The following is a 22,707-nucleotide window of genomic DNA, read 5'->3' on the forward strand; positions in this document are numbered from 1 at the left end:
TATTTTTAAGAAAGAAGAAAAGTAAAGGTGATATCAGAATAACTGAGAATTTGTTTTAATTAGTGCTGGGTAATAGTTTTTTGGATATAATAGATTTAGTAGTGTTGTGTGGAAGGGTTACATTTGACATATTTTTTATCTTCCTAAAAAAAGGAAGAGTGTTGGGATAATTAGGTCTTCTGGTTGTGTATCTGGTTAGATTGACTAGTGTTCCCAGTAGTACCTTTGGTACAGAGTCAGAGACAAGGTGTTCCTATGGACCATTTTGACAATTGCTGTTCTGTAACTACAGGGTATAGGTAAGCTTCCTGCTTTATACAGTGACTAATGAATGAGGCAAATATGATCAGTTCATATTTTGTTACGTTGTGGCCAGAGGGGAAGGGTAAAATGTTACAGTGTTATGGTTGGTGGTTTTTCTCTACTTTTTCATTTTTTTTTTGAAATTATATATATATATTTTTAAATAAAGGCAATACATAAAAACAAAAGAAGTCAGTGTGGTGGCATATGTCTGAAAATCCAGCAAAAGGGAGGCTCTGAGACAGGGAGGATCCCAAATTTGAGGCCAGCTTCAGCAATTTAGCAAGCCCTGAGCAATTTTTTTGAGAAAAAGGAAAAAGAAGGCTTATTGCTTTGCTAGCAAAGGAGAAACACATAGGACTCCTGTCCTGAAGGCTGTAATTCTGCCCATCAGCAGGAATGGCCCTATGCAATTTAGTAAGACCTGTCTCAAAATAAAAAGGACTGGGGTTAAGCACCCCATGGGATCAATCCCTGGTACTAAAAATAAAAGGAAGGAAGGAAGAGCAGGAGGAAGGAAGGAAGGAAAGAAGCTGGGGATGGTGGCACAGGCCTATAATTCTAGCTACTTGGGAGCTAACGCCGAAGGATTCCAAGTTCAAGGCCAGCTTTGGCAATTTAGGAAGATGGACTCAAAATAAAAAGGGTTGGGGATGTTGCTTAATAGGAGAGTGCTTGTAAGCCAAACCTGAAAGAATGATCAAGGCTTGCTGTTGGAGAAAATGCCCATTTATTGAGGAATAGCTCTGCATATTTATAGAGCCAGGGGCGGTTTGACAGTTATAACAGTTTAATGGTTGAACGGTTTGAAAGTTGGCTGGGGTGCTTTCTGATTGGTGGGTAAGGATCATGTGAGCTAGCAGGGCTAGTCTGATTGGTGGGTAAGGATCATGTGAGCCAGCAGGATCATGTGAGCCAGCAGGGCTCACCATTGGATGGCAGGATCATGTGAGCCAGCAGGGCTCACCATTGGACGGCTCTTCTTGGGGGATGAGGAAGTTAGTCTTTGGAGCCAGGGCAACTCCCAACAAAACCAAACCAAAAGACCATTTCTAGTATTTTTGCTGAGGTCCATACTGTTAAAATTTTATGACAGTTTTCAGCTGACTATCAAATTTTCTAATTTCCTCTAATTGAGGGAGTGAGTGTTCTATTTTTCATTTAGCACTACATAGAATGCGTTTTAGTAATTTGGGGTGGGGGAAGGCTTGTGATTTAAAAAAAAATAGTTTTATGAGTTTTTATGAGTATAAATTAAGTGATAAGTGATGGGAAAATATGTGTATATGAAGTGATTTCATACAGAAAGGCTGTCCTATCATACAGTATTTAATAATTTGATGTAGAATGGGCAGCCAAATAGCATTACCTGAATTTGGAAATTAGAGTCTCTTTGCTTGAAGCTTATTCATTTTAACTGACAGAAATCAGTGCTTATTCTTGTTTTATTTATTTATGTTTTTAGTTGTTGCTAGACCTTTATTTTATTTATATGCGGTGCTGAGAATCAAACCTAGTACCTCACATGTTCTAGGCAAGTGCACTACCACTGAGCTACAGCTCCTGCCCCAAGTGCTTATTCTTTTTAATTATGGTTTATAAATCTCATTCTTTGTGATATTAATAATAAGAGTAAAAAGTACTGTGAAGGCCCTTAAGTCTACTATTGGTCAGTGAAGGATTTCGGGACTATCATTCTAGATTTTCTCTTCTGAAAACGATCTTCATCTTGTGGCTTTCCTGTCAGTTGAGAGGAACACTGTTTCAAGAGAACAGAATGTGTCTTCCTGTCTAATAGGGGACTAGAGGAGTAATGAAAAGTGGCTGGGTTGCTGCTTCTACTTTTCCCTTGTCAACTTTTGTTCTACCCAACCCCATTAACAGGCCTGTGACCTTAAATTCTGAATATATTGGAGCATGTCCTGGAGTATTCTTTGTTGTTGCAGTTTTTGGTGACAAAGTTTCTGATATCAATGAAACCTTATGTGATATTGTGGAAAATATATTTGATCTTTGTTTTGTTTCTTGGCAAAAGGGAAAAAAAAAAACCTGATAAAATTCTTGGAAATCTCCAGAGTGATGAGTGTCTCTTGTATGCTAATGAAATGCCTGGTGCTTGGGGACCTCTAGATAGTTTCAGGATGGGTACTGGTCTTGGATATATACCAAGGCATGACTTGGGGGTTAAGACCTTGAAACCTACCCCCAGTCTTTGAGGAAGGGAGAGGGGTTGAAGGTCAAGCTCATCACCAATGGCTATATTTAATCTAATTTCTTACATGATGTAGCTCCCCATAAAAAACCCCAAAGGACTGGATTCAGAGAGTTTTCTGTGTAGCTTGAAGTATGGTGGTTCCTAGGTTGTGGCACTACCAGAGTCATCATGGAAGCTCCACACAACTGGGCCCATATCTTGCCTTGTACATCTCTTCTGTCTGGCTCTTGATCTGTATCCTTTGTAATATTCCTTGTAGTAAATGGGTGAACAAAGTCAGTAAAGGGTTTCTCTGAGTTCTGTGAGTCACTTTGGCAAATTAATCAAACCAAAGGGAGAGTGTTGTGGAAACCTCAGTTTATGGCTGGCAGTTGGAAGCAGAGGTCCCAACATGTGCTTGTGGCTGGCTTCTGAAGTGGGAAGCAGTTCTGTGAGAATGGGTCCTCAGCATGAGGGATCTGATGCTGTCCCAGGTAATGTACGAATTGAGTTGATTTGTAAGGAGGACATCCACGTGGTCAGAATTGCTTGCTCATTTTGTAAGGAAATACCCCATGTATTTGATGTCAGAACAGTGCTGTTGAGTGGTGTATGAGAGTAGGAAAAACACTTTGGTTGTTTCTCAGACAACCTGTCCTCAGACTTTATAATTGGTGAAGGCAATATTGTACTTGAAGTTTGATGACTGGATGAATGTAACTAAAAACTTCCTACTGACTAGATAGGAAATTGCTAGTTATGTTATAATATAATAGAAGAGTAAAGGACCACATAAGAAGGGAACATTCAACATCTTACTCTGATAAATTCTCAAAGAATTGTATTAAAACACCCCAGAAACCAGGTGCAATGGCACACACCTGTAATTCCAGCAATTTGGGAGACTGAGACAGGAGGATCTCAGGTTCAAGGCCAGCCTCAGCAAATTAGTGAGCTCCTTGGCAACTTAATGAGACCCTGTCTCATTCATAAATAAATGAATGAATGAATGAATGAATGACTGGGGATATAGTTCAGTAGTAAAGGACCCCTGGGTTAAATCCCCAGTAACCTGCCCCCACCTGTTCTGGTGCAAAATAAAACACCCCAGAACAACACAAATAATACTATATTTTTGCCTTTAATGTTCTACATTTGAGATTAACTGTGAAGTTAATGTAATTCAAGCATCACTGCTATTAAATTTAAATTTTTAATTATTTAATTTAACTTTTGAAAAGTTAACATTATTGAGGCTAAAATAACTAGAATATACAACACTGTGCCAGATACAGTGAGCTTTATTAAATTTAGTTAGGTATTATTTTCCTTCTAGATTTGAATTCTGCCCCTGAATAAACTCATATTATTATACTTATAAATGGTAACTTTAGGAATTTAATTCTGTACTAATTTAAATTTGTTTGGATTTCAAATATCACTTACATCTTGCAGAAATATGGTAAGATTCCCAAAAGAAATCTCACCCACTACCCCCTGCCCCTTCTCCCTGGCGATTGAACCCAGGGGTGTTTTAACATTAAACTACATACCCAGTCCTTTTAATTTTTATTTACTTATTTATTTTAAAGTTTTCATCTTTAATGAAATGACTTTGGAAATAACGTACATGTCCATGACACCAACACTACAGTTTTCGGAGTCACAGTAAGTTACACAGAATTACATCCATAATTACTATGAATGCCAACATTTCAAGCAGTAATTTCTGTTACATGGCAAACAAGATCAAGAAAGGGACCATCAAACAAAAGAGACCCATAGCTTCAGACAAGACAAATCCCAGGATAGCATAGGAGAACAGCTGCTGATTCAGAGAAGGATTTCTGGCATAACCAGCAATAAGGATGCCAAAGACTGTTCCAGTACCAGCACTAGAACCAGCTACTCCTACTGTTGCAGCACCTGCACCAATAAATTTGGCAGCAGTATCAATGTCTCTGCTGATTACACTGGTCTGAAACTCCCTTCGGATTAGCTGACGTTCACCATTCTGGGCCCCATTAAAAACTGTAGAGCCCTTTCCAGGTCTAGTCTCTGGTCAAGATAACACTGATACAGAAATTGGTCTGTAAGCAACTTTGGATCTAGCTGGGATCAGAGCGGGGGTGCAGGTGAACATCTTAGACTCCTTGGGGCGGCGGGGTTGGAGGATCTAGGTGACAGGCGACGTGGGCTCTTCTCCTGCTTCCCCTCTTCCCGGGACATGGCGTGGGCAGCGGCATCAGAGGTCCAAGGAGTGGGGCTCCCGGTCCTTTTTTATTTTGAGACAGGATCTCAAAAAAAAAAAAAGTTTGAGGCCAGCCTCAAACTTGAGATTCTCTTGCCAGAGCCTCCCTAGTCATTGGAATCTCAGGCATGCACCCATTGTGCCCAGCTTGTACCTTTTATAATTATGTCTTGCAACAATTTTTTTTCCCCTTAGGCTTTCCCAAAAAGCTGTGTTGTATGGTTTTTTGGGTTTTTTTTGTACTGGGGATTGAACTCGGGCACTGATCACTGAGTTACATCCCTTATTTTGTTTTTTGTTTAGAGACAGGGTCTCACTGAATTGCTTGTCACTTTGCTTTTGCTGAGGCTGGCTTTGAACTTCAAATCCTCCTGCCTCAGCTTCCTGAGCCACTGGGATTACAGTTGTGTGCCACTGCACCCAGCATGTTGTACAGTTTTGACAAATTAAATATTGGGTGCTGTTTTTCTATTCCATTTTGGCTAGATGACATTTTGAACTTGAAACTGCTTTGATTTCTCTGGTAATGTGTCAAAATGCTAAAAAGTATTAAAAATCTTTAGACCTTTAGGAAGCAGGTTGCTAGTGATGAAAATAAATGAGATATAAAAATGTAAAATTTAAACTTTTCAGTGACTGAATAATATTCCTGAATTTGCTGGCAACCTGATATATCTCTTGTGTTAAAGAGGGTACGACATAGAAAATAAACCTGAAACTTGAGGATGTTTCAGAACTCTTAATATCTACCTGGGTAAGTAGAGGTACTTTAAAAATCAAGGAAATAATGGATAAGGGAAAAGATGGTTAAAAAGGTAGGAAGTAGAAAAGCAAAGTAGGCACTTTGAAGTATTTTAAAATAGAAATTGTTTTGGAAGAAAAGAGAAATAGAATGTTTAGGTTTCAGGGAAAGCCTCCAATATTGAAAGCTTAAAAAACTTCTTTAAAAAAATATATATAAAATCTGTAATTGAACACAATAACTTTATTTTATTTATTTTTATGTGATGCTGAAGATCAAACCCAGGGCCTTGGATGTGCTAAGTGAACGCTCTACCACTGAGCCACAACCCCAGCCCAGAAAGCTTAAGAAATTTTTTAAATAAGAATTTGCTGGTTCCAGTCAAGGTTAGTAAAGACAGTCAAATAACATAGCCATATGCACATGCTCAAAAAGAACTGAAAATGAATTCTAATACTTATATTATTCATGAAGCAGTTTCAGTCTAGAAGGGACATCACTAATTTTCTCTTAATTTCCATTAATTTGGTTTGCTTGTTTAGACTTTCTAAAATATGACTTAAAAAGTAACTAAGTATTTCAAGTTGATGATATGATATGGTGTAGGGGGTAATGTAAAACAAACTTTGTAATAAAAGGTGTTTACAGAAAGAACTTTCTCATGAGGACAAATATGTTCTTATTAATATTTTTTTTCAGATCTTTCATGAGTTTTTATTTTTGCTATAAATTTATTATATAACTACCCTTTTATTTATATTTTAAATACAGTATACCTCAGTTTGGTTCATGAAATCTCAAGATTTTTTATCTAAAAATAACTGAGTGATCTTTTTCCCATCCCTAAAATGTGAATGGTGATAAATTCTCATATGTAGAATGGCAGAGAAAAGACTAGAATTTGTCAGTCTTCAATTTAATTTCTACAGATTCCTTTTGTTATTTGTGTGTGTTTATTTATTTACTGGGGGGAGTTTACAGGGATGAAACCCAGGGGTGCTTTACCATGAGCTACATCCTCAGCCCTTTTTATTTTTTATTTTGAGACAGTCTCACTAAATTTTTTCTTTTATTTTTTGGTGGTGCTGGGGACTGAACCCAGAGCCTTGTGCATGTGAGGCAAGAGTTCTACCAACTGAGCTGTCTCCCCAGCCCCTCACTAAATTGTTGAGACTGGTGTTGTGATCTTCCTGCCTCAGCCTCCAGAATCACTGGGATTACAGTCATGTATCACTGCCCCGACTGTGGATGAGTTTTGGAAGAAATTGCTTTCTTGAGCAGTTTTTGATACTAATCATAGGCAAACATAGCCAGCTGTCCTGACAGTTATAAAATAAACAATGGGCAGGAAAGTCAAAACCCATCAGTGGCAAAGGAAAGAGCACCTCAGTCTTAAAAGCGTCCTATCTTTAAGGTGATGTACACCTACCTAGAATACTGTGTAATATACATTGTAGTATTTGATTAATCATATCCATTTCAAAGTTTGAAAACTTCTTGTAGGAAAAACATCAGGGTCTGCCTCATTTACTTGAAAGGGAGATTTTAAGTGGAAAGTGTGCTGCAAAATCAGTTGCAGTCAATAAATATAGCTCTGTAGATAGATAGTCCAGAAACAACCATAGAAAGCAGTCAAAAAGTTTCTAAGACTAAAAAAAGATTATATGTTGGTTATATAGTAGTAAGTAGATTTAATGAGAATAGCCGTACTTAGTAACCTTATCAGATTCAAGACTGTAGTTTTGGTAGGTTAAAGATTTAGACATTCTGGGGCTGGGGCTGTAGCTCAGCTGCAGAGCACTTACCTGGCACGTGTGAAGCACTGAGTTAGATTCTTAGCACCACATAAAGATAAATAAAATAGCGCTGGGGTTGTGGCTCAGAGGTAGAGCGCTCACCTAGCATGTGTGAGGCACTGGGTTCGATCCTCAGCACCACATAAAGTAAAATAAAGACATTGTGTCACACCTATAACTAAAAAATAAGTATTAAAAAATAAAATAAAGGTATGCTGTCTATCTACAACTACAAAAATAAAAATAAAAAGATTTAGACATTCTGTTATATTTGATATCTTTCATATCTTTTTCTTAAAATTTTTGAAATAGGATAATATATTCTCATGTCGTCACACTTAGAAAAATGACTTAAATATGTATATGGCTTATGTTTTTGTTTTTAAGGGATAAGGTATTGGGCAGGGGTTATATACTCAGTGGAAGAGCACATGCCTAACATGCTCAAGGTTCTGGGTTCAATCCTTAGTACCACAAGGGATTAAAAAAAATTACAGGATTTTGATGTTGTCCAGGTGCCTCAAACTCCTGGACTCAAGTGATATTCCTGTCTCAGCCTCCCAAACAGCAACGACTACAGCCATGTACCACCATACTGAACTGTTTATCTTTTTATTTGCAATTTTTATCTTCTTAATTTTTAATATACTATAAATATTTTTATATTATAATATTTATATTTGGTGCTAGGGATCAAACCTCAGGGGCACTCAACCCACTGAGTCACATCCCCAGCTCTATTTTAAATATTTTATTTAGAGACAGGGTCTCACTAAGTTGCTTCGTGTCTCACTAAGTTGCTGTTGTCTGGTTTCCTAATATTTATAGTATGTAATGTTATATACCGAATATCCATGTTTTAAATTTCATTTCCTTGCCTTTTTGTGTGTGGGTGTGTGTTGAGGATCAAACTTAGTACTCTACTGATAGATGTGACAGATAAGCAGATGGTAAAGCAGCCCTTCCTTGCCTTTACAAGGTGAAAGTTGCGTAAACACTTGCAAAATAATCAGTATTCTGATGACTACATATTATAACAATCATAATTAGTTTAATGTGATTGCCTGTTACGGGATTGGGATGTTGAGTGGCAATTTTAGAATTGCAGAGTTCTTTTTCTTATGGAAGAATTATCTTGAGTTCTGTAGTAATTGGACAAGATTATGTAAACCTTACCCTTTGAGGTCAGTACATCTAAGTTGCACATTTTAAACTGGCGACTCATTAAATTATTTTCTTCCTTCAACTGTAACTATTGTTAGTGTCGTTGTATTTCCTAATTTATAATCATCAGTGCTGCTTTTTAATTTTATTTTCTAACATTAAAGGTTGTATAATCTGGGTATTTCTTAGAATTAATGACTTAATGGGTGATGGATTATTTGTTCCCACAAGAAAACTTTCTTTTAGATGGTTTTCCTTTTTGTAAAGTCCAGAATTTTAATCATTTTACCTTAAATTTTCATTCTTTCTTTCATTTTACTTAGGAGAGCATTTACATAAACGATAGTCAAGGAAATCATAAACATACTAAAAATGTCTTGGATTTTTAGGGCACAAATCTAAGTACAGCAAAAACAAGGGTGTCTGGGGGGCCCTGGGGTTGTGGCTCAGCAGTAGAAAGCTCGCCTAGCATGTGCAAGGCTCTAGGTTCGATCCTCAGCACCACATAAAAATAAATAAAATGAGGATGTTGTGTCCAATTACAACTAAAAAATAAATATTAAAAAAACACAATGGTGTGAAAATCCAAATTTAGATTTATCCAGATAATGGGGTTAAGAATACCTCTGATCACTTTTTCCTGGAATAGGTCAACTCTTCATGCAAGTGCTATTCATCTACAGAAGAACAATTTTTATGAGATTCACCCTTTGAAAAAACACTTTTAAATGTATATAACAGAATTTTTTCTTTTGCCCATTTTAAAGTACACAGTTTAGTGGCGCTGATTACATTCACAATGTTGTACAACCCATTGTTATCTGTTTCCAGAACTTTTTCACCATCCCACATAGAAACTCCATCATCAGCAGCAATGATTCTCCATTCTCCATTCCTCCCTTCTTGCAGTTCCTGGTAACCTCTCATCTACTTTCTGCCTTTATGAATTGCCTATTTTAGTTATTTTGTATAAGGGGACTCATACAGAATTTATCTTTTTGTGTCTTAATTATTTCACTTGTCATAATGTTTTCAAGGTTCATCCATGGTACTGCATTTATCAGAACTTTTTTGGGGGGCGGGGGTGGGGTGGGGTAGGAAATTACCAGGGATTGAACTCAGGGGCACTAGACCACTGGGCCACATGCCCAGCCCAATTTGTATTTTATTTAGACACAGGGTCTCACTGAGTTGCTTCGTGCTAGCTTTGAACTTGAGATCCTCCTGCCTCTGCCTGTGCCTGGCTTTATCAGAACTTTATTCCTTGATATGGCTGAATAATATTCTACTATATGTGCATGACTCTACACTTTGTGTATCTATTCTTCAGTTGATAGACACTTGAGTTCTCACCTTTTGGCTATTGTGAAACATGCCTTAGTTAACACTGGCACATACAAATATCTATTTGAGGCCTTTTTTTTTTTTTTTTTTTTAAATACTAGGGATTTAACCCAGTGCTGCTTTGCCACTGAGTTATGTCTTCAGCCCTTTTTATTTTTTATTTTGAGGCAGAGTCTTGCTAAGTTTCTGAGGCTAACCTGGAACTTGCTATTCTCCTGCCTTGGCCTTCTGAGCTGCTGTATGGTTAAAAGTGTTATGTATGGAGCTGCTGAATTTGGCAAGTTGGATCTGATAGACAATAAAGACACTCTTTTTATACAAGATAGGGTTTACTTTAGTAATATGGAAGCAAGAGCAAAAGCAAAAGTGATTGGCAAGAGAAAAAGAGAAGAAAATATATCACCAGATGAGGGAAATATCAACACCTGAAGTTATGAGCTGGGAGTTTCAGGTTAACTTTTCAAGGTTCTGACTAGGAAGTCCTGAACAGAGTGTCCTTTCTGGAGTGGGAGCTGTTTATTGTAGGACAGTAGGGGTATATATACATAACTGAATACACAGCTTGTTCTTAGTTAACATAAACTAGGTACAGCAGTCAACCAATAAGGAATCATCATCTTAATGATTACACACAGCTTAATTTAATTGACATAATCTAGACACAGCAGTCATTAAGGAATCTCTGTCATCTTAATGGCTCGCTGGCGTTACTTCTCAAACCACTCCCTCTGGCAAAGTGCCAGGCGCCATCTTGACTTGTTTACGGACCCTAACACCTTTCCACAAGTGAGACTCCAAAGTTTTATTCCCAGTGGGGTCCCTTAAATACAAGTTAGAATAAAGCAAACTTCTTTCTATAATCTGTGTGACCTAATGATCCCCTCAAGGACATTTCATTCTCCCAAGGACTGGCAAGGTCCCCAAAGGAAGGGAGTCATGGCCTTGAGATAAGTCAATATTTGTGAATTCTCCTGAGTGAGCCAAACTCAACAAGATTCTTTTTTAAGTAGGGTTTGTTTTGATATACTTATACAAACATGGAGTATGTCTTATTGTAATTTGGATGAAGTTAGCATTCTTCAGATTTTCCATCAAGTGTGTGCAAAGGTCTTAGTAGGCACATGGAAGAACTTTAATTTTCCTTAGCCCTTTAGTTGCTTGGATAACAGGCATGTACTGCTGTACCTGGATGTTTGAGTTTTTTTGGGGGGAGGGGTGTTTATATATATATATATATATGTATATATATATATATATATATATATATATATATATATATATATATATATATATAGGAATTGCTGGATCATGTGGCATTTCTGCTAAGCTTTTGAGAAATCGCCAAATAGTTTTCACAGTGGTTTCACCATTTTAATCCTACGAGAAGGTACAGGGATTCGTTCTGAGGTGATAATTCTACCCACAAATTATTTTAGTAGCTATATGACCTTGAATGAGTCTTTTTTTGATATCTCATCTTAAAAAATGGAGCTTGATGCCACTGTAGCACAAAAGCAGCCCTAGATCTTATGTAAAGAAAAAGTATGGCTTTGTTCCAATAAAACTTCATTTTCTTTTTATTTCCCTTATTTTTTTGAGGGGGGTACCAGGGATTGAACTCAGGGGCACTCAACCACTGAGCCACATCCCCAGCCCTATTTGGTATTTTATTTAGAGACAGGGTCTCACTGAGTTGCTTAGCGCCTTGCTTTTGCTGAGGCTGGCTTTGAACTCGCCATCCTCCTGCCTCAGCCTCCCGAGCTGCTGGGATTACAGGTGTGCACTACCAGGCCTGGCTTAAAACTTTATTTTCAAGATCTGTAATTGAACCAGATTTGTCTCCCATGTGGTAGTTTGTGAATCCCTACTCTATGTCATAAGATTACAGATAAAACTAAATTTTAGTTAATACAATTTTATTTCAGCACCAGTTATTGTTTCATAGTATCTGCTGGATATATGACATATATTGTTCTATTTTCATTTATTACAATTCAATTAATCTTTCCATTATTTATATTTTCCATTATTAATATTTTTTAAATTTATATTATTTATATTAAATATATTTCCATTATTTATATTTATAATTTATATTAAATTTATATATATTTTATATTATATATATATATATAGATCTTTAATCTCTGATGCCATAGATTAAGCATACTCTAATTGTTTTGCATTCCAGTATTATAAATAAATTTATTTATTTATTTGGTACCAGGGATTGAACCTGAGGACACTTAGCCACTGAGCCACATCCCCAGCTGTTTTTTTGTTTGATTTTGAGACGAGCTCTTCCTCAGTTGCTTAGGGACTTGCTAAGTTGTTGAGGCAGGCTTTGAACTTGCCATCCTCCTCCTGCCTTAGCCCCTCAAGATGCTGGAATTGCAGGTGTGTACCACCATGCCCAGTATAAATTTAATTTTAAGATGTCACTTTGGTAAGGATATCATATGTATACCATAATTAAATGTATTAAAATTTCCAGATTTTGTTTTCTCTTTTTAAATTAATGTTATTTCCCCCATAGAGTTATTAGGATTATTTTTGCATTGTTATTTAAAATTAATAATTAAAAATGACATAGTATGGCTGGAAATGTATCTTAGTGATAAAGTGCAGGCCTGTTGTGCGTGAGCCCTGGGTTCAATCTCTAGCACCATAAAAATAATAATATTTAAAAACTTATTTATAAATATTGTGAATATTGACACTTTATTGGTGTCATAATTGAATTTCAGTGCTAGAATATTCTGTAAGAATTTGGATAAATATATTTTGAACTTCTTCAGAGAAGAGTTCTAATTCTATGTATAAATATTTTTCAATGTATTGTTGCCTTTTTTGGTAAGGGTATTGAACCCAAGGGTGCTTAATCACTGAGCCGTATCCCCAGCCCTTTTTTTATTTTTAATTTTTTTTTTATAGTTTTAGTTGGACAGCATGCCTTTATTTTATTTGTTTATTTTTATGTGGTGCTGAGGATTGAACCCGGGCCTCACATGTGCTAGGCAAGTGCTCTGCCACTGAGAAACAGCCACAGCCCTCTCCAGCCCTTTTTAGATATTTTATTTAGAGAAAAGGTCTTGCTGAGTTGCTTAGAGCTTCGCTAGGTTGCTGAGGCTGGCTTTGAAGGGATCCTCCTGCCTTAGCCTCCTGAGCCGCTGGGATTATAGGCATGCACCACTGCCCCACTACTATTGTTGCATTCTTGTGACTGTTAGAGGGAGAAATTTTAATTAAGCTGTTATCAATATTACACAGCCAATTGGAAGGATTGGCAGAAGTTGATAAAATAAAAAATTAAATATTTTTTTAGTTTAGATGGACAATGCCATTTATTTATATGTTTGTTTGTTTGTTTATTTATGGTGCTGAGGATTGAACCCAGTGCCTCACATGTGCTAGGCAAGCACTCTACCACTGAGCCCATGAGGGAATTAATTCTTAGAAAAGTTTGCTGCTATTTGGTCAGCCAACCAAAAATGGTTATTGAGTCTTTAGGTATAAGTAGGAACAAATAATACAACTTTGCTCAAAACTGAGAAGACAGAGTTGAGATCACAACATTGCTGTTCAATGGCAGTAACAGTCTTTCCCCAATGTGGAATGCTTGGACTGCTTCTCAGTTGGGAAATGGGATTCTAATAAGAACAAGACTTCTTTAAAAACAAACCCAAAGTGACTTCTGAATCTATACATGAATCATACTTTTTGCTCTTAAGATCACATAACTAATGCTTTAAATAGCTATTATGCTGCCATCTACATTGATATTAAAGATATAAGTAAAATGGATTTATGTACTTTTAAATACTGAAATATATGAAGCACTGACTGTATTCCAAAAGTTGTTTCTTAAATTTAATATATTTAAGGACATATTTCAGCAAATACTTTTAGCACTAGCAAAATCAAAAGCAAGTAAAGTGACCTTCTAAAATATCTGTTACTCAGACCTCTGAATTTTTATATATCTTGTAAAGGATAATTGTTTACTTAGAATCTAATATGTGTGGAAAAAGTGCCACAAATAATGGTTCACAAAAAGTTGAAGTTGAAGATAATTTTATATAAGTTCACTGTGGTTCTGAATAGTACAAATGTAAACAAAAAATTAAAAATTCAACTTTAACTTTTTGAAAACCACCCTTTGGTGATCTGAATGAATGTTTTCTTCAAACTCTGTGAAAGGTGTATATAATTACTCTAAATTTTTTTATATACTAATATGTAAAAATAGTTCCTGTGAGGGATTAATGATTTAATACTGACTAGAAAAGAATGTTTTCCATTAAGAAGTATAATGACGTCTTTTTTTAAATGGAGCTTGAATTGTACAATCTATAAATTCTATCTCTAAATTTTATAACAATTTATAATATCGGAATTGCCACAGTGTTCATATTTGATATGATTTTTATCTCCCTACGTGTATTTATTTTAAAGAGCAGGGTAATTATAGAGTAGAGATAACTTTTGTATACTTAGGAATACAAGTACATATGAGTCTTCAAATACTCTTTAACTTTTGTTATATATGAACCTTTAAAAAGATTTAGTTATCAAAGACTTTTCAGGTAGATTTATAATGAAATGTATTATTAATTTGTACTCTAGCTATAAAAATTATAAGCTGCTCAGAGAGAGTTACTTTTAAAAATCTTTTGTCAAAAGGGTCTTGCTATATACACTATCTACATGAGTGATTATATAGAATAGCATATGCTTGACTTTTATAAGAAAACAGGTTGTTTTTAAGAATGTAACATTGCATAGTTATCTCTTAATGAAATCTTGAGAAAAATGGAATTCCAGAATAACTGCAAATTTTAAATCTGAAAGAAGAGTTTTTCTTACAACAACAATAAAAAAAAAGAAAATTTGAAATAGAAGTGTATTCAGTTAGTATATAAAGGTTTGAGTCAGTACAAGCTTTAGAACAATTGTTAACTTTAAATGGAATTTTTATGTGTTGTAAATTTCATGTAGTTCATTTTATGTAATCATATCCCTGCAGATATAGTACAAGTATATTTGCACAGCACCTCAAATTCATAGCACAATGTATTATACATAAAATGAATAGGGAAACCAGAGCCCTGATCCACATTACAGGCATTCTATTAGAAGGCATAAAACCCCTTTATACCTTGATGTTCAAAGTTATATTCTGACCAAAAAGTCCTCTTTAAAATGGCTTTATAATATGTTAATACATAGTAGGCTTCAATTTTGCAGGGAAATTATCAGTCATTTTTTATACATAAGTATTTTTCCATATTTTTTATTGGTGCATTGTAGTTATACACAATGGTGGGATTTGTTATTACATATCTGTACATGCATACAGTATAACAATATAATTTGGCCAATATAATTTCCTAGTATTTCCCATTTCCTTCCTTTTCTACCTCTCCCTGGTCACTTTCTCTATTCTGCTGATCTCTCTTCAATTTTCATGAGGACCCCCTCCATTCTTTTCCTTTTTCCTAACTTCCACATAAGGACTTAATCAATATCATTATTCCTTTTTACCAATATGCATGAAAGATACATATATCTTTCATATGCTATTCTATATAATATGCATGAGAGAAAACACGTGACCCCTTGACCTTCTGAGTTTGGCTTATTTCATTTAACATCAGTTAAGTTCCATCCATTTTCCATCCTTAATTTCATTTTTTTAAAATGGTGGAATAAAACTCCATTTTGTTGGGCTGGGGATACAGCTCAGTTGGTAGAGTGCTTGCCTTGCATGTACAAGGCCCTAGGTTCAATCCCCAGCACCACAAACAAACAGAACACTCTATTTTGTTTGCCCATTCATCTATTGTTGGACACATAGGCTGGTTCCGTAGCTTAGCTATTGTAAATTGTGCTGCTACATACATGGGTATGTCTATCACTAAAGTATACTCTCTTTAATTCTTAAGGATAAATACTGAAAGAGTGGTATAGCTGGGTCATGTGGTGGTTCCATTTCTTGTCTTTTAAGGAACCTCCACACTGATTTACATATCATTTACAATCTCACCAGTGGTGTAAAAATGGTCCTTTTTCTCCACATCTTCTCCAGCATTTGTTATTGTTTGTGTTTTTGATGGCTGCAATTCTGACTGGATTGAGATGAAATCTCAGTGCAGTTTTGATTTCCATTTCCCTAATTGCTAATTATTTTGTGTAAGGTCAGGCAGCAGTGACCAAAAGGAGGCAGACTGGAATTTTTATTGGGCTTAGGGCAGGAAGGGAGGGCTTGGGACAGGAGAAGGGGTTTTTAGAGTCCCTTGTCCTACTGGAGTTGGGGGGGGGGCAGCTGGCTAGGATCTAGGATTGGCCCGGAGACCCCTCTGTTTGACATTTTGAATATTGGGATTTTTTTTCACTTATTTTTTGTTTGTTTGTATTTCTCTTTGGAAAAATGTCTGTTTAATTTGTTTGCTCATTTATTGGGTTTTTTTTGATGTTAAGCTTTTGAGTTCTTTATATATTCTGGATAGTAATCCTCTGTCAGAAAAGTAGCTAGCAAAGATTTTTCTAACTTTCTATAGGTTATCTCTTCACATTCTTGTTTCCTTATACTTAAATATTTTGAAAGTTGATTTTAGCACCTGTGGCTTTCCAGATAGCCTGGGAGACCAGATTTATCAAAGAGGTAGCAGTTTTAGCCACTCATCCTCCAAATAGAATCAATTGCCATTAATTAATTGCTGTTCAATTTCAGGTTCCTTCATCTACGTTTACTGGGTTCTAAGTGGATAAGGTAGGAAATAGAATAAGATAACTTCCCAAAGACCAACAGTCTCCCTGAAGGTGACTTTAATTGAAAGGGTATGGTATGTCATGACTATTCTTGGAACTTGACTTGGTTGTTTCTGAGCCTCTGGCAGAAAGTAGAAGGGTTGGGTTGGATTTCAGGGCATCTTTGAAATAATTGGGATGCTTGTAGTAACAGCCTGAATTGCAGCCAAGGCTCAGTGCTCTGACAGTGCTTTTTTTTTTTTTTTTTTTAAATCTCAAAGTATTTTCAATCCTTACTTGTAAGAAGTAGGAACCTGTTCCTTATTCATCTAGTTCTTTTCCTAGGCCAGGATGATAAGGTTTATTTTTCCCTTGATTCAGTCAGTCCTAGGTTTTGTACATCAAAAGCATGATTTTACTTCAAAAAATGTTCAACTGCTTACCTTTTTCCTAAGCTAAGAAAATGTAATGGCTTTAAACTCTAAAACTTGTTAATAAAAGCCTTGTTATTTTTGCTTTCTTGAATAGCACTTGAATATGCCAGGTATTTGTCTTCATCTCCCAAAGTGAGATACTCTAAACAGAATGTTAAGAAATCTTTGATGCATATAGTTAAAAAGGAATGGTGATTGATATTGATCAAGTCCTTATAACTCCTTCTGACCATAGAGATTTTGGAAAAAATTTGTTTAATATGTGATCTTCATTGTTAATTTGCATCATTCATTCTCATTTATTAGACATGCCCGACAATAGTAAAACTTTGTAGGAAATCTGTCTGCCAGGAGACTAAAATTAAGAGCTAGATGTTTATTCCTTAAGGATAGCCAATTAAGGAAAGGAGTTCCCCTCTCCTGCCCTTCTTTTTTAAATAGCTAATTTATTTCCTTTAGGTAGCCTCAGACTTGTCTAGTATTCTGATTAAGCCTGCAGCTTTTACTGTGAAATATTTTGGGAGTAGAAGTATGGTCTTTACCAGTTCCAAGGGACTGGTGGTAGCCTTTCTGTTCTGGGGTAGTGCAGGGAACATAAGGGGTATAGTGAATCAAGGATCTAGCTCAACATCTGTCAGCTGGTATAACATTTTGTCCCTTTTTATTTTCTTTCTTTGTCTTTAGCATTCTGCTGCTTCTGTGGCCATGTATAAACATACATCTACCTTACCCATTGTTAAGAACAAAACAACCCACAAAATGCAAACATAAAACCCCTTCCTCTCAGGAGCTCAGGGGGCTGAGGCAGGAGGATTGCAGTTCAGAGTCAGCTTCAGCAACTTAGTTAGGCCCTGAGCAACTCATTGAGACCCTGTCTCTAAATAAAATATTTTTTAAAAAGGGCTAGGGTGTTGCTCAGTGGTTAAGCACCCCTGGGTTCAATCCCTGGTACCAAAACAAAGGAAACAAACAAACAAAAACCCCTACCTCATATGTTTACTCTGCTTTTGAAATAAATCATGCTTTCAGAAATTTCACAGAGAGGGGCTGGGGCTGTATCTCAGAGTAAATGCATTTGTCTAACGTGTGTAGCGCTGGGTTTGATTCCCCAGCACCACCAAAAAGGAAAAAAGAAAGAGAAAAGAAAGGAAAGGAAAGAAGTTTCACAGGGAGTAAGAAAGGTGAAAGGTATTAAGAGGAGGTCAGAGTGAGCTCTTGTATTTCTCCAAATTCTCCTTTTTATATAGAACCAATAGGAAAATAATAAAAATAATAAAACCAATAGGGCTTAAAATAGACGTCAGAGCTTTTAAAACTATACTGTGTACTGAATTTGAAGTAATAATTTATTCATATATATATGTATATATCAAAATATTTCAGACTCATTCTTAGTTGTACATATAGGAACAGGGGAGATCATTGAGGAATACCAAAAACTATATGCACATTTGAAGGTGGGGTAAATTTCTTAGTCCTTGATCCCAAGATGAGGAAAAGAATTCTGTATCCATACTTTCAACCAACTGATAATGAATTATGTTGAATATGTAAGACATTTTTCCCTTGTCCTTATTCTATAAGCATTAGCATTTATATGGTATTAGGTATTATAAGTAATCTAGAGGTGATTGAAAGTATGTGGGAAGACATATATAGGTTATATGCAAATACTATGCATTTTTATATAAAGACACTTGTACATCCTTCATTTTGGTATCCTATGTGGGATAGGGTGTCCTGAAACCAATACCCCTCATGAATACTAAGGGAAGACTGTGCTATATTCCCAGGACATGAGGGTAGGAAAAGGAAAGCCAGAGGACAACAAAGGACTTTAAGTGAGGGTGGGGGGGTGTTATATAGCTGCTTGTAAGGCATATATATATGGCAGTTCCCTGGACTACTAGTCTTTTGAGATACTCAATGAAAATATAATTTTTTTTCTTGCAAGTAGCCTTATCATACTTCAGAATGGTTTTATTTTTTTTATTTTTGGAGAGGATAGGTAGCATTGTAATTTACTCTTTATTTTATATTTACATTTATGTTTTATTTTTGTATAGTCATATTCCATTCAGTGTCAAATATCATTTTTTAGATTTATTTGAATTAATGCCCAGATAAAAGCTATATATAACAATGATATATTTAATAATTAATACAATATTTAATATATTAATATGATATCTAATGAAAGTGATATTAAGTCTCTCTTGATCTCTAGGTTCTCTGCCTTCACTCTTTGTATTCAGTTTTTGGGCAAAGTAAAAGTGTTTGTTTTCTAAAAATGCCTTTCTAACTTTAAATTTTGTTGATACATTACTCTAAATGTATGAGCTATTTTCTGGAACCTGTTTTCAAAACAATTCTTGGTGGTTTCAGAAGAATACATATGAAAGTCTGTTTTTTTTTAAACAAAAACTTTTCTTAATAATTTTATGATGTTTAATAGTTTGAGAGTGTCTAGATGGGTTTACTCTATTCATATTTTACAATGTAAAGGATTCCATAATATTTTGGATTGACATTTGTTTGTCAGTTTAGCATCTTCAGGAGAGATTTGTTGCTTCTAGGCCGTATGTACTTCTAAGAAGAACAGACTAATCTAGGCTTTGTTGCATCACATGAGAAATATCAGCAATGTCTCCCTACTTGTTAATGCCTAAAATTCTTTCTTTTTTGGGGGAAATTTTTTTAATAGACTGGGCAACTTATTCATATGTAATATTTTTGTGGTGGGGAAGCTTCAGATTTATATGTTGGAACAAGTGTCTTAGACTGTCTTTAAGCTCTAGAGCATAGATGTATTCAAGGTCTTGCCCTTAGAGTAAACACCCTCAACCTTGAGCCCCTGTGTAGTTGAAATAAATTGGATCCATTCTCTTTTGCCTATTACCACTCTTCCTTCAGTCAATGATAAAGTCACTTCAGTCCTTTGGGTAGAAAAAGACTGACTTGGGACAATGGGTATACATTTATGCATAAAGTGTAAAAAGAAAATTATAGCATTTGTTAACTTTTAATTCTGGTCTTTGCTATTTTGAGACTGCTGATAACCTATTAGTTATGATTTTTAAAATGAATTAATTTGATTTTTACTTTGTCCTGAATTATTTGGGGCTTTAGCTCTGTACTTGGTTTTAGTGAGGACAAGTTAAATTTGTGGTGTATTTGGGATTTTCCTTAGCTTTCCCCCCACTTTTCTTGAGGAAATATTATAGCACTCAGTAAGGAACCCCCCCTTTTTTTGAGAGAGAGTGAGTTTTTTAATATTTATTTTTCAGTTTTCGGTGGACACAACATCTTTATTATATTTGTATGTGGTGCTGAGGATCGAACCCAGCGCCCTGCGCATGCCAGGTGAGCATGTTACCGCTTGAGCGACATACCCAGCCTGGAACCCCCTTTTTTTATTTTTATTTTTTATTAAAAAATTTTTTTCCAGTTGTAAATGGACACAGTACCTTTATTTTATTTATTTATCTTTATGTGATGCTGAGGATCGAACCCAGTGCTTCACACATGCTAGGCAAGTGCTCTACTACTCAGCTCCAGCCCTGAACCCCCCTTTTTTTGTGTGTGCAGAATGGTTTATTCTTGTTTGTGTACAAGAAATTATTTCTATTTTGTGGATTTTATCCTGTGATTTTCATTTCTAAGTCTTTTTTTTTTTAGAGAGAGTGTGAGAGAGAGAAGGAGAGAGAGAGAGAGAGAGAATTTTATTTATTTTTTAGTTTTTGGCGGACACAACATCTTTGTTTGTATGTGGTGCTGAGGATCGAACCTGGGCCGCACTCATGCCAGGCGAGCGCGCTACCACTTGAGCCACATCCCCAGCCCTCATTTCTAAGTCTTAACTTCCTAATAATTACTTAGGTAGGAAGATGATGTGCTGTAAAGAAATATTATATGAGTTGGATAGAATTAAAATGATGTGCTTAAATAACTCAGTAAGAACTACTTAAAATTATTTCCTATATTTGATTTTCCCCACTTAAAATTTTCATAATGTAGGGCTGGGGATATAACTCAGTTGGTAGAGCACTTTGCCTCACATGTGCTTGCACAAGACCCTGGGTTCAATCCCCAGCACCACAAAAAAAAAAAAAAAAGTCTTAAGTTCCATTGGTTTTGACTTCTGTTGCTTCTCCAAGTGATGTTGTGCCAGGTGTTTTGACAAGGATGGGTTAAACGCCCCCACTTTTTTTTTTTTTTGTAGAAAAGGATTTATTGTTTTTTATGTACAAATGATTTATTTCATTCTTTTTATCTTAGTATTTTCATTCTAAGTTTCAATTTTCTGTAGAAATTAAGGCAAGGAAAAAATTTTAACTCTAAAGGTTAAAAACAAGGAACAGTTTCACATTGTTGCCCAGGCTGCTTTGAACTCATGGTCCTTCTGCCTCAGCCTCCTGAGTAGCTAGAATTATAGGCATTTGCTACTGTACCTGAGTTCTCTGAGGTCTTTTAATTCTGTTGAACATAATAGAATATTTCTGTTTAAAGATATGAATCGTTTTTAGATAAAATTAGACTGTTCACCTCTGTCGATATTGTGGAGAAATATCTTTAAAACTATAGGGTCTGAAAGTCAGCAAGTGTATTAACCAGTTCTGTGGATTGACTTGAATACTGCATATTATTTTGGTTCATAGAGTAGATTTCTACCGTTGCTTATGAAATATTTTTTGTCTCTGTTAATATTACTAAGTGAGCTGGGTGCAGTGGTACACATCTGTAATCCTACCAGCTTGGGAGGCTGAAGCAGGAGGATTGAGTTCAAAGCCAGCCTCAGCAGTTTAGTGAGGTGCTAAGCAACTCAGTGAGACCCTGTCTCTAAATAAAATACAAAATAGGTCTGGGGATGTGGCTCAGTGATCAAGTGCCCCCTGAGTTCAATCCTCAGAACCCCCCCAAAAAAGGACTGGAAATGTAGTTTAGTGGCAAAGCACCCCTGGGTTCAATCCCCAGTACCCCTCCCCCCAATAAAATCTGTGCTTACTTTTCCTATTTTTGCTTTACTAGTACTTCACTTCATGCATACACATCACTGACACAAAAACAATTAGAAATCCCAGGGTCATAATAATTTTGTGTTTCTAGAATGTAATATATAATATACTGTTTTGTTGTTATTCTTTATCTGGAATGCCTTCTTCTTCATCACTTTACCTATGCTTTAGATGGTTAATATAAAAACAACTTGCTAATGTGGTACATATACACTGTGGAATATTACTCAGCCATAAAGAAGAATGAAGTTATGGCATTTGTCAGTAAATGGATGAAACCTGAGACTATCATGCTAAGTGAAAAAAGCCAATCCCAAAAAACCAAAGGCTGAATGTGCTCTCTGATCTGTGGATGCTGACTTACAGTAGTCGGGGAATGGGGAGAGGGTCACTGGATTGGATAGGGAGAAGTGGCAGGAGAGAGTTAGGAATGGGAAAGACAGTAGAATGAATCGGACATAACTTTCCTATGTTTGTATGTGAATACACAACCAGTGCAACTCCACATCTTGAACAACCACAAAAATGGGAAGGTATACTCCATGATTGTGTGATATGTCAGAATATATTCTACTTTATGTATAACTAAAATGACAAAAAATTAAAAATAAATAAATATATAATGGGAAAAATAACTTGCTGGTATATTAAACTGGATGTGATACATGGAGTCATAGATCTCATCTTTTCATCTTATTGATATATTCCTGATTC

General features: G+C 35.8%; 1 protein-coding gene and 1 pseudogene across 5 annotated transcripts in view; one reads left to right on the forward strand and one right to left on the reverse strand.

Moving 5' to 3' along the window:
• Abl2 (ABL proto-oncogene 2, non-receptor tyrosine kinase) overlaps positions 1-22,707 on the forward strand; it is a 103,700-nt gene that overhangs the window by 32,011 nt on the left and 48,982 nt on the right. The window lies entirely within an intron of this gene.
• Positions 4,181-4,640, reverse strand: LOC143379508 (ATP synthase F(0) complex subunit C3, mitochondrial pseudogene; annotated as a pseudogene).

This window comes from Callospermophilus lateralis, chromosome 13 (assembly GCF_048772815.1).
Source record: "Callospermophilus lateralis isolate mCalLat2 chromosome 13, mCalLat2.hap1, whole genome shotgun sequence".
NCBI classification, from domain to species: Eukaryota; Metazoa; Chordata; class Mammalia; order Rodentia; family Sciuridae; genus Callospermophilus; species Callospermophilus lateralis.